Source organism: Eumetopias jubatus, unplaced genomic scaffold (assembly GCF_037043125.1).
Source record: "Eumetopias jubatus isolate StellerSeaLion01/CBP00866 unplaced genomic scaffold, mEumJub1_p1.0 scaffold_17, whole genome shotgun sequence".
Classification (NCBI taxonomy): Eukaryota; Metazoa; Chordata; class Mammalia; order Carnivora; family Otariidae; genus Eumetopias; species Eumetopias jubatus.
In genome coordinates, this window is record NW_028274823.1 from 69,463,293 (window position 1) to 69,473,121 (window position 9,829).

Sequence of the window (9,829 nt, forward strand, 5' to 3'; positions counted from 1 at the left end):
GAGAAGAGATATGTAACCTACAATGGTAGAAACACTAGATTGGCAACAGAACTATCCATAGAGACCTGGCAGGCCAGAAAGGACTGGCAAGATATCTTCAGAGCACTAAACGAGAAAAAAATATGCAGCCAAGAATACTATATCCAGCTAGGCTGTCATTGAAAATAGAAGGAGAGGTAAAAAGCTTCCAGGACAAACAAAAACTAAAGGAATTTGCAAACACAAAACCAGCCCTCTAAGAAATATTGAAAGGGGTCCTCCAAGCAAAGAGAGACCCTAAAGGCAGCATAGATCAGAAAGGAACACAGACAATATACAGTCACAGTTACCTTACAGGCAATACAGTGGCGCTAAATTCATATCTTTCAATAGTTACCCTGAATGTAAATGGGCTAAGTGCCCCAATCAAAAGACACAGGCTATCAGATTGGATTAAAAAACAAGACCCATCAATATGCTGTCTGCAAGAGACTCATTTTAGACCCAAAGACACCCCCAGATGGAAAGTGAGGGGGTGGAAAACCATTTACCATGCTAATAGACACCAAAAGAAAGCTGGGGTGGCAATTCTTATGTCAGACAAATTAGATTTTAAAACCAAGACTGTAAGAAGAGATGAAGAAGGACACTCTATCTTACTTAAAGTGTGTATCCAACAAGAAGATCTAACGATTGTAAATATCTATGCCCCTAACATGGGAGCAGCCAATTATACAAGGCAATTAATAACAAAAGCAAAGAAACACATTGACAACAATACAATAATAGTGGGGGACATTAACACCCCCCCCCCGACTGAAATGGACAGATCATCTAAGCAAAAGATCAACAAGGAAATAAAGACTTGAAATGAAACACTGGACCAAATGGACTTCACAGACCTATTCAGAACATTCCATCCCAAAGCAACAGAATACACATTCTTCTCTAGTGCCCATGGAACATTCTCCAGAATTGATCACATCCTAGGTCACAAATCAGGTCTCAACCGATACCAAAAGATTGGGATTATTCCCTGCATAGTTTCAGACCACAATGCTTTGAAACTAGAACTCGATCACAAGAGGAAAGTCGGAAAGAACTCAAATACATGGGGGCTAAAGAGCATCCTACTAACGAATGAATGGGTCAACCAGGAAATTAAAGAAAAATTAAAAAAATTCATGGAAACCAATGAAAATGAAAACAGGACTGTTCAAAATCTTTGGGATACAACAAAGGCAGTCCTGAGAGGAAAGTATATAGCAATACAAGCCTTTCTCAAGAAACAAGAAAGGTCGCAAATTCACAACCTAACCCTACACCGAAAGGAGCTAAAGAAAGAACAGCAAATAAAGCCTAAACCCAGCAGGAGAAGAGAAATCATAAAGATCAGAGCAGAAATCAATGAAATAGAAACCAAAAGAACAGAAGAACAGATCCACGAAACTAGGAGCTGGTTCTTCGAAAGAATTAACAAGATGGCTAAACCCCGGGCCAGACTTATCCAAAAGAAAAGAGAAATGACCCAAATCCACAAAATCAGGAATGAAAGAGGAGAGATCACAACCAACACCAAAGAAATGCAAACAACGGTAAGAACATATTATGAGCAACTCTATGCCAGCAAATTAGATAACCTGGAAGAAATGGGTGCATTCCTAGAGATGTATCAACTCCCAAAACTGAACCAGGAAGAAATAGAAAACCTGAACAGACCTATAACCACGAAGGAAATTGAAGCAGTCATCAAAAATCTCCCAACAAACAAAAGCCCAGGGCCAGACGGCTTCCCAGGGGAATTCTATGAGACATTTAAAGAAGAAGGAATACCTATTCTCCTCAAACTGTTCCAAAAGATAGGAATGGAAGGAAAACTTCCAGACTCATCTGATGAGGCCACCATTACCTTGATCCCAAAACCAGACAAAGACCCCATCAAAAAGGAGAATTACAGACCAATATCCTTGATGAATATGGATGTGAAGATTCTCACCAAAATACTAGCCAATAGGATCCAACAGTACATTCAAAGGCTTATTCACCGTGACCAAGTGGGATTTATCCCTGGGCTGCAGGGCTGGTTCAACATCCGCAAATCAATCAACGTGATACAATACATTAACAAAAGAAAGAACAAGAATCATAGGATCCTCTCAATAGATGCAGAAAAAGCATTTGACAAAGTACCACATCCTTTCTTGATCAAAACTCTTCAGAGTATAGGGATCGAGGGTATACATACCTCAATATCATAAAAGCCATCTATGAAAAACCTACAGCGAGTATCATTCTCAAAGGGGAAAAGCTGAGAGCTTTTCCCCTAAGGTCAGGAACGCGGCAGGGCTGTCCACTAGCACCACTGCTATTCAACATAGTAGTAGAAGTCCTAGCCACAGCAATCAGACAACAAAAAGAAATCAAAGGCATCCAAATCGGCAAAGAAGACGTCAAACTTTCACTCTTTGCAGATGATATGAGACTGTATGTGGAAAACCCAAAAGACTCCACCCCAAAACTGCTAGAACTCATACAGGAATTCAGTAAAGTAGCACGATATAAAATCAATGCACAGAAATCAGTGGCATTCCTATCCACCAACAACAAGACAGAAGAGAGACAAATCAAGGAGTCGATCCCATTTACAATTGCACCCAAAACCATAAGATACCCAGGAATAAATTTAACCAAAGAGGCAAAGGACCTGCACTCAGGAAACTATAAAATCCTCATGAAAGAAATTGAAGAAGACACAAAGAAATGGAAAAACATTCCATGCCCATGGATTGGAAGAACCAACATTGTGAAGATGTCCATGCTACCTAGAGCAATCTACACATTCAATGCAATCCCCATCAAAATACCATGCACTTTTTTCAAAGAAATGGAACAAATACTCCTAAAATTTGTATGCAACCAGAAGAGACCCCAAATAGCCAGAGGAATATTGAAAAAGAAAAGAAAAGCTGGCGGCATCACAATTCCGGACTGTCAGCTCTATAACAAAGCTGTCATCATCAAGACAGTATGGTACTGGCACAAACACAGACACATAGATCAATGGAACAGAATAGAGAGCCCAGAAGTGGACCCTCAACTCTATGGTCAACTCAGCTTTGACAAAGCAGGAAAGAATGTCCAATGGAATAAAGGCAGTCCCTTCAACAAATGGTGTTGGGAAAATTGGACAGCCACGTGCAGAAGAATGAAACTGGACCATTTCCTTACACCACACACAAAAATAGACTCCAAATGGTTGAAAGACCTAAACGTGAGACAGGAGTCCATCAAAATCCTAAAGGAGAACACAGGTAGCACCCTCTTCGACCTCAGCCGCAGCAACTTCTTCCTGGAAACATCACCAAAGGCAAGGGAAGCAAGGGCAAAAATGAACTCTTGGGATTTCATCAAGATAAAATCTTTTCCACAGCAAAAGAAACACTCCACAGAACCAAAGTACAACAGACAGAATGGGAGAAAATATTTGCAAATATCATATCAGATAAAGGGCTAGTATCCAAAATCTATATAAAACTTATCAAACAAAACACCCAAAGAACAAATAATCCAATCAAGAAATGGGCAGAAGATATGAACAGACATTTCTCCAGAGAAGACATCCAAATGGCCAACAGACACATGAAAAAGTGCTCAACATCACTGGGCATCAGGGAAATCCAAATCAAAACCTCAATGAGTTACCACCTCACACCCGTCAGAATGGCTAGAGTTAATAAGTCAGGACACGGCAGATGTTGGCAGGGATGTGGAGAAAGGGGAACCCTCCTACACTGTTGGTGGGGATGCAAGCTGGTGCATCCACTCTGGAAAACAGTATGGAGGTTCCTCAAACATTGGAGAATAGAGCTACCACACGATCCAGCAACTGCACTACCGGGTATTTACCCCAAACATACAAATGTAGGGATACGAAGGGGTACGTGCACCCCGATGTTTACAGCAGCAATTTCCACAATAGCCAAACTCTGGAAAGAGCCAAGATGGCCATCGACAGATCAATGAATAAAGAAGAGGTGGTATATATACACAATGGCATATTATGCTGCCATAAAAAGAATGAGATCTTGCCATTTGCAATGCCATGGATGGAACTGGAGGGTGTTATGCTGAGTGAAATAAGTCAATCAGGGAAAGACATATATCATATGACCTCACTGATATGAGGAATTTTTAACCTCAGGAAACAAACTGAGGGTTGCTGGAGTGGTGGGGGTTTGAGAGGGATGGGGTGGCTGGGTGATAGACATTGGGGAGGGTGTGTGCTACGGTGAGTGCTTTGAATTGTGCAAGACTGTTGAATCACAGATCTGTACCTCTGAAACAAATAATTCAATATATGTTAAGAAAAAAGAAGAAGAAGAAGAAGATAGCAGGAGGGGAAGAATGAAGAGGAGCAAGTGGGGGGGGCAGAGAGGAATCATGAGAGACGATGGACTCTGAAAAACAAAGTGAGGTTTCTAGAGGGGAGGGAGGTGGGGGGATGGGTTAGCCTGGTGATGGCTATTAAAGAGGGCACGTTCTGCGTGGAGCACTGGGTTTTATGCACAAACAATGAATCATGGAACACTACATCCAAAACTACTGATGCAATATATGGTGATTCACATAACAGTAAAAAAATTAAAAAAAAAAAAAAAGAACAGCAATGTTAGCCAAAGTGCTGTAACTCTACAGCTTGGATCCTTTTTGATAGTGGCCGGGTACCTAGGCCTCCAGGCACACAGGCTACAGCAGTGCTAACCTCCTAAAACAAGAGGGGAGTCGAGAGCAGCCTTCCTTACAGGCCTCTTTCTCAGTCAGGGTAACGTCTAGGTCTCATTTCGCATGCTTCCACAGAAACACACCAGATCAAGTTTGCGCTCAGGAAGGGCGTTCCTGGCTGAGGCTCGGGGCTCTCTACCATTTTGTTCCTTTGCGCTACGTGGATGGGGCACATAGGACGAAACGCACACAGGGGGCAGACGACCTAGCTTCGCGAAAGAGGAGTTGAGTCGAGAGGTGCCTTGGGCCCAGTGCTTTTACCAATGGGACCCGTTGCCCAGGCTCTCACCCGCGGTGCACCGTACACCGTTTCCTCCCTCAGAGAGGTCGGCGGTAGCTAAGGCCCGGTTTTTCTACACTGTTGCTGCTTCGAGTTACTCCGCGCTAGCAGTTAGACTTGCCTGCAGACGTGGGGTCGCAGTGCTGGCTTCCTGAAACAAGTGGGGAGTCGTGTTCTGCCTTCTGCCGTGGCCTGAGTCTCACTCAGAGAGTGGTTTTGGACGCACTTTCAGTGCTCTCAGGCATGCACACAACAGAAGGCTTCCACCCTCAGCAATGGGTATTCCAGCTGAAGCAGGGATTCTCTACTGCAGGGTTCCTTCGGAGTAGGTTTTGGCTCTCGGCCAGCATGCACACACGGGGCCATGGTACTGGCCCTAGAAAGGAGAGCTGAGTCGAGCGGTGTCTTCAGCACCGGGCCTTTTTCTCCCTAGGGTTTACATAGGGAAGCCGTTCCCCGGGCTCCCAGCCACAGTACACGGTATATAGCTTCCTCCCACCCAGGGATCGGCTGGAGCTAAAGCACGGCATCCCCACAGTGTTGTTCCGTCGAGGGAGGCGCCCGGACCTTTGGCCTCCATGCACACATGCTGGAGGAGGCCTGGCTTTGTGAAACTAGAGCTGATGGGAGAGGTGACTCTGCCTGAAGCCTTTTCTCTCGCTCAGGGACTGAGGGGATCCTTTCCCAGGCCCTCACGCACACCCGCTGAAACTGCTTCCACCGCCCGGAAGAGTGATGCTCTCTACAACAGGTTCCCTCCACACTGCTCTTTCCTTGAGTTAGTACGCTAGCCATTAGCATTCCAGGCAAAGTGGGGACGAAGGGCTGTCTTCCTGAACAAGTTGAGTGGGGGAATGTGGTGATCTGCCTTCTGCCCCATCTGGAGTCTCACTCCGAATATGGTTTCAGAAACCCTTGCAGGGCTCTCGCGCACGCTCACGGCCCAAAGCCTCCAGTCTCAGAAAAGGCTACTGAAATTGAAGACCGGGTTCTCTGCAATGTCCTCCTTTCGAGTGAAGAGACTGGCTTTAACCCCCGCCGCACAAAGGAAGTGGAAAGGAGGAGGAAGGGGCAAGAAAAGGCCAAGAAAAAAGCCTAGAGCACCCGGTATTCCAAGGCGATCTCCCATACAAGTACTAATCAGGCCCGACCTTCCTTACCTTCTGAGATCAGACGAGATCGGGCGCATTCAGGGTGGAATGGCGATATACGAATGCTGCTGCCACTGGGCGCCCTAAGAGCCTGCTCTGCGCCTCCCGACCAAGGCCCTGCCACTCCTCAATCCACACCGCCCACCGGCTGCCCTGGAACTTGCACCTACCTGACTGCCAGAACGCCCAGGGGACGGGGGCGCCTCCGGCGCCACACCGTCACGGAAGTCCAGGCGCTCTCCCGCACGGGGACTCTCCAGCCCCGGCAGCCGCTGCCGCCACCGCCGCCTGGCTCCCAAGTTGGCAAAGGGGAGCGTCGGGGCGCGGGGGGCGCGGGGGGCGCGGTAGTATCCACACACAGAGTATCCAACACACAGACCCGCTCGGACCCCACGACAGACGCACGCAGACCCTGACCTGGATGCGGACAGGGACCTAGACACAGGTGCACACGACAGAAACAGACCCCACACAAAGCACACACCACAAACCACACCACACCACACAGACACACACGGAGGAGGCTGTGTTGGCGAGGAAGCTAGCCCCAGGGAGGGTGGTCGTCCTTGGGCGTGGTTTGGGCGCCGAGGACCCCCTCGGGACCCGAGGACTTGCAGCCAAGGCTCCAGGAAACCCGCTCTGCTCCCATTCCTGCCCAGGACCCATTGTGGGCCTGGGGGCGTGCGGGCGATTCTCCTATGTTCTCGTCCTTGACTTGGGGGGCCGCTTTTGCGCGTCGGGCGCCCAGTCCTCCCGTCTCGCTGAGCGAGCGAGCCTCGCTCTTCGCTTCGCCGTTGCGGGGAGACTGAGCACGGCCTCGGGTGTCAACGGGTGGTCCCGGGTGCCAACGGGTGAGGGCCCGGGCGGTCGGCCATCTTGTGTCCTGCCCACACGGAGCGGGGACCCCCGGCCCGGGAGCAAAGGGACGGTGTTCCGCCGGGAGGGAGGGAATGCCCGCCCGGGTGGGAGCGCAGCCCAGCGCTTCTGGGGAGAAGGTGGACGCGGGCCCAGGCATAAGATGCGGCCGATTGCCCGGTGTGCCTGGGCACTCGGCGCGGCCCAGGGGAATGGCCAGGGACTCGGTGGATGAGGGCCGGGGGGCGGGACCTCGAGAGGGCACGCCTGCCTGCCGGGACGTGGTGCCGTCCCACACGCGCTCAGACCCCCACCGCCACCCCCGCCCCCGACCCCCTACCCCGCCCCGAGCCCGCCGCGGTCCTCGCCGCCCTCCCCCTTTACCTCCCTCCGAACCCGCCGCCTCCCCCCACCCACCCGCCCCCACCGCCCCCCAGCCCTCCCTTGTTCAAGTGCGCGTGGGCGTGGTGGCTTGCAGGTGGAAGGGCTGGCTGGCGGCCGCCTGCCCGTGCAGCGGTCACCCTCAGCGGGTCCCGGACCCGCGGAGCGGTGCGCGCGTGGCGAGGGGCCGGGGGGCAGGGGGTGTTTGGAGGAAGTCTTGTTCGCCAAGGCGGGGGGGCTGTGGCGGAAAAGGGAGAGGAAGGGAGGCCGAAGGGCAAGAAAAGGCCGAGAAAAAAGCCTACAGCACCCGGTATTCCCAGGCGGTCTCCCATCCAAGTACTAACCAGGCCCGACCCTGCTTAGCTTCCGAGATCAGACGAGATCCGGCGCATTCAGGGTGGTAGGGCGGTAAACGGGTGCTGCTTCCACTGGGAGCCCTAAGAGCCTGCTCTGCGCCTCCCGACCCCAGCCCTGCCGCTCCTCACTCCCCACCCGCTCCCCCGCCTGCCCTGGGCCTTACACCTCCCTGCCTGCCTGCCTGCCTTCCAGCCGGCCCAGGGGACGGGGTCGCCTGCGGCGCCCTGCCATAGCGGAAGTCCGGGCGCTCTCCCGTATGGGGACTCTCCAGCCCTGGCAGCCGCCGCCGCCACCGCCGCCTGGCTCCAGAGAAGGCAAAGGGGAGCGTCGGGGCGCGGTGGGCGCGCCCCGCGCAGTGTTCTCCGCGCCCACCCCCGCACCCCCCACGCCCCACCCGCTGCCCGAGGGCAAGCGAGACCCGCCACCAGGCCTTCCCTCCTCTCCACCCCGCCTTGCTCAAAGCTACCCCGGAGCCACCGGCGCCCCCCAGGGATCCTCCTCAGCAGCCCAACCCCATCGCCCTTCCTCTGCCACCCTTCCCTTGCCCACCCACCGACACCAGGACCCGACAGAGAAACTCGAGAGGCCGGCTGGCGTAGACGAACGCACAGACACACGGGGAAAGACAGAGACCCAGAGGTAGGAAGATGTAGATAGAGAGGAAGAGAGACACACAGAGGGAGACAGAGACAGTATCCAACACACAGACCCGCTCGGACCCCACGACAGACGCACGCAGACCCTGACCTGGATGCGGATAGGGACTCAGACACAGGTGCACACGACAGAAACAGACACACACCCCACACAGAGCACACACCACACACCACACCACACCACACCACACACACACACACACGGAGGAGGCTGTGTTGGCGAGGAAGCTGGCCCCGGGGAGAATGGTCGTCCTTGGGCGTGGTTTGGGCGCCCAGGAGCTCCTCGGGGCCCGAGGACTTGAAGCCCAGTCTCCAGGAAACCCGCTCTGCTCCCATTCCTGCCCGGGACCCTCTGTGGCCCTGGGCGCGTGCGGGCGATTCTCCTATGCTCTCGTCCTTGACTTGGGGGGCCGCTTTTGCTCGTCGGGCGCCGCGCGCCGCCGTCCCGCCGTCTCGATGAGCGAGCGAGCCTCGCTCTTCGCTTCGCCGTTGCGGGGAGACTGAGCACGGACTCGGGTGTCAACGGGTGGTTCTGGGTGCCAACGGGTGAGGGCCCGGGCGGTCGACCATCTTGTATCGTGCCCACACGGAGCGGGGACCCCCGGCCCGGGGGCAAAGGGACGGTGATCCGCCGGGAGGGGGGGAATGCCCGCCCGGGTGGAAGGGCAGCCCAGGGCTGCTGGGGAGAAGGTGGAGGCGTGCCCAGGCATAAGATGGGGCCGGTTGCCCGGTGTGCCTGGGCACTCGGGGCGGCCCAGGGGAATGGCCAGTGACTCGGTGGATGAGGGCCCGAGGCGCGGGACCTCGGGAGGGCACGCCTGCCTGCCGGGCCGGGGTGCCGTCCCACACGCGCTCCCACCCCCACCCCCACCCCGCCCCCCACGCCCACCCCCTCCCCCACGCCCCTCCCCCACCCCGGCCCTACCCCCACCCCGCCCCAAGCCCGCCGCGGTCCTCGCCGCCCTCCCCCTTTACCTCCCTCCGAACCCGCCGCCTCCCCCCACCCACCCGCCCCCACCGCCCCCCAGCCCGCCCTTGTTCAAGTGGGCGTGGGCGTGGTGGCTTGCAGGTGGAAGGGCTGGCTGGCGGCCGTCTGCCCGTGCAGCGGGCACCCGCAGCGGCCCGGGACCCGCGGGGCGGTGCGCGCGTGGCGAGGGGCCGGGGGGCAGGGGGTGTTTGGAGGAAGCCTTGCTGGGTAAGGCGGGGGGGGCTGTGGCGGCAAAGGGAGAGGAAGGGAGGCCGAAGGGGCAAGAAAAGGCCAAGAAAAAAGCCTACAGCACCCGGTATTCCCAGGCGGTCTCCCATCCAAGTACTAACCAAGCCCGACCCTGCTTAGCTTCCGAGATCAGACGAGATCCGGCCGCATTCAGGGTGGTAGGGCCGTAGAC

At 54.0% G+C, this 9,829-nt stretch overlaps 2 pseudogenes; both read right to left on the reverse strand.

Moving 5' to 3' along the window:
- Positions 1-7,723: 7,723 nt before the first annotated feature.
- On the reverse strand, positions 7,724-7,842 carry LOC114203549 (5S ribosomal RNA; annotated as a pseudogene).
- A 1,867-nt stretch (positions 7,843-9,709) lies between these two features.
- LOC114203548 (5S ribosomal RNA) lies at positions 9,710-9,829 on the reverse strand (annotated as a pseudogene).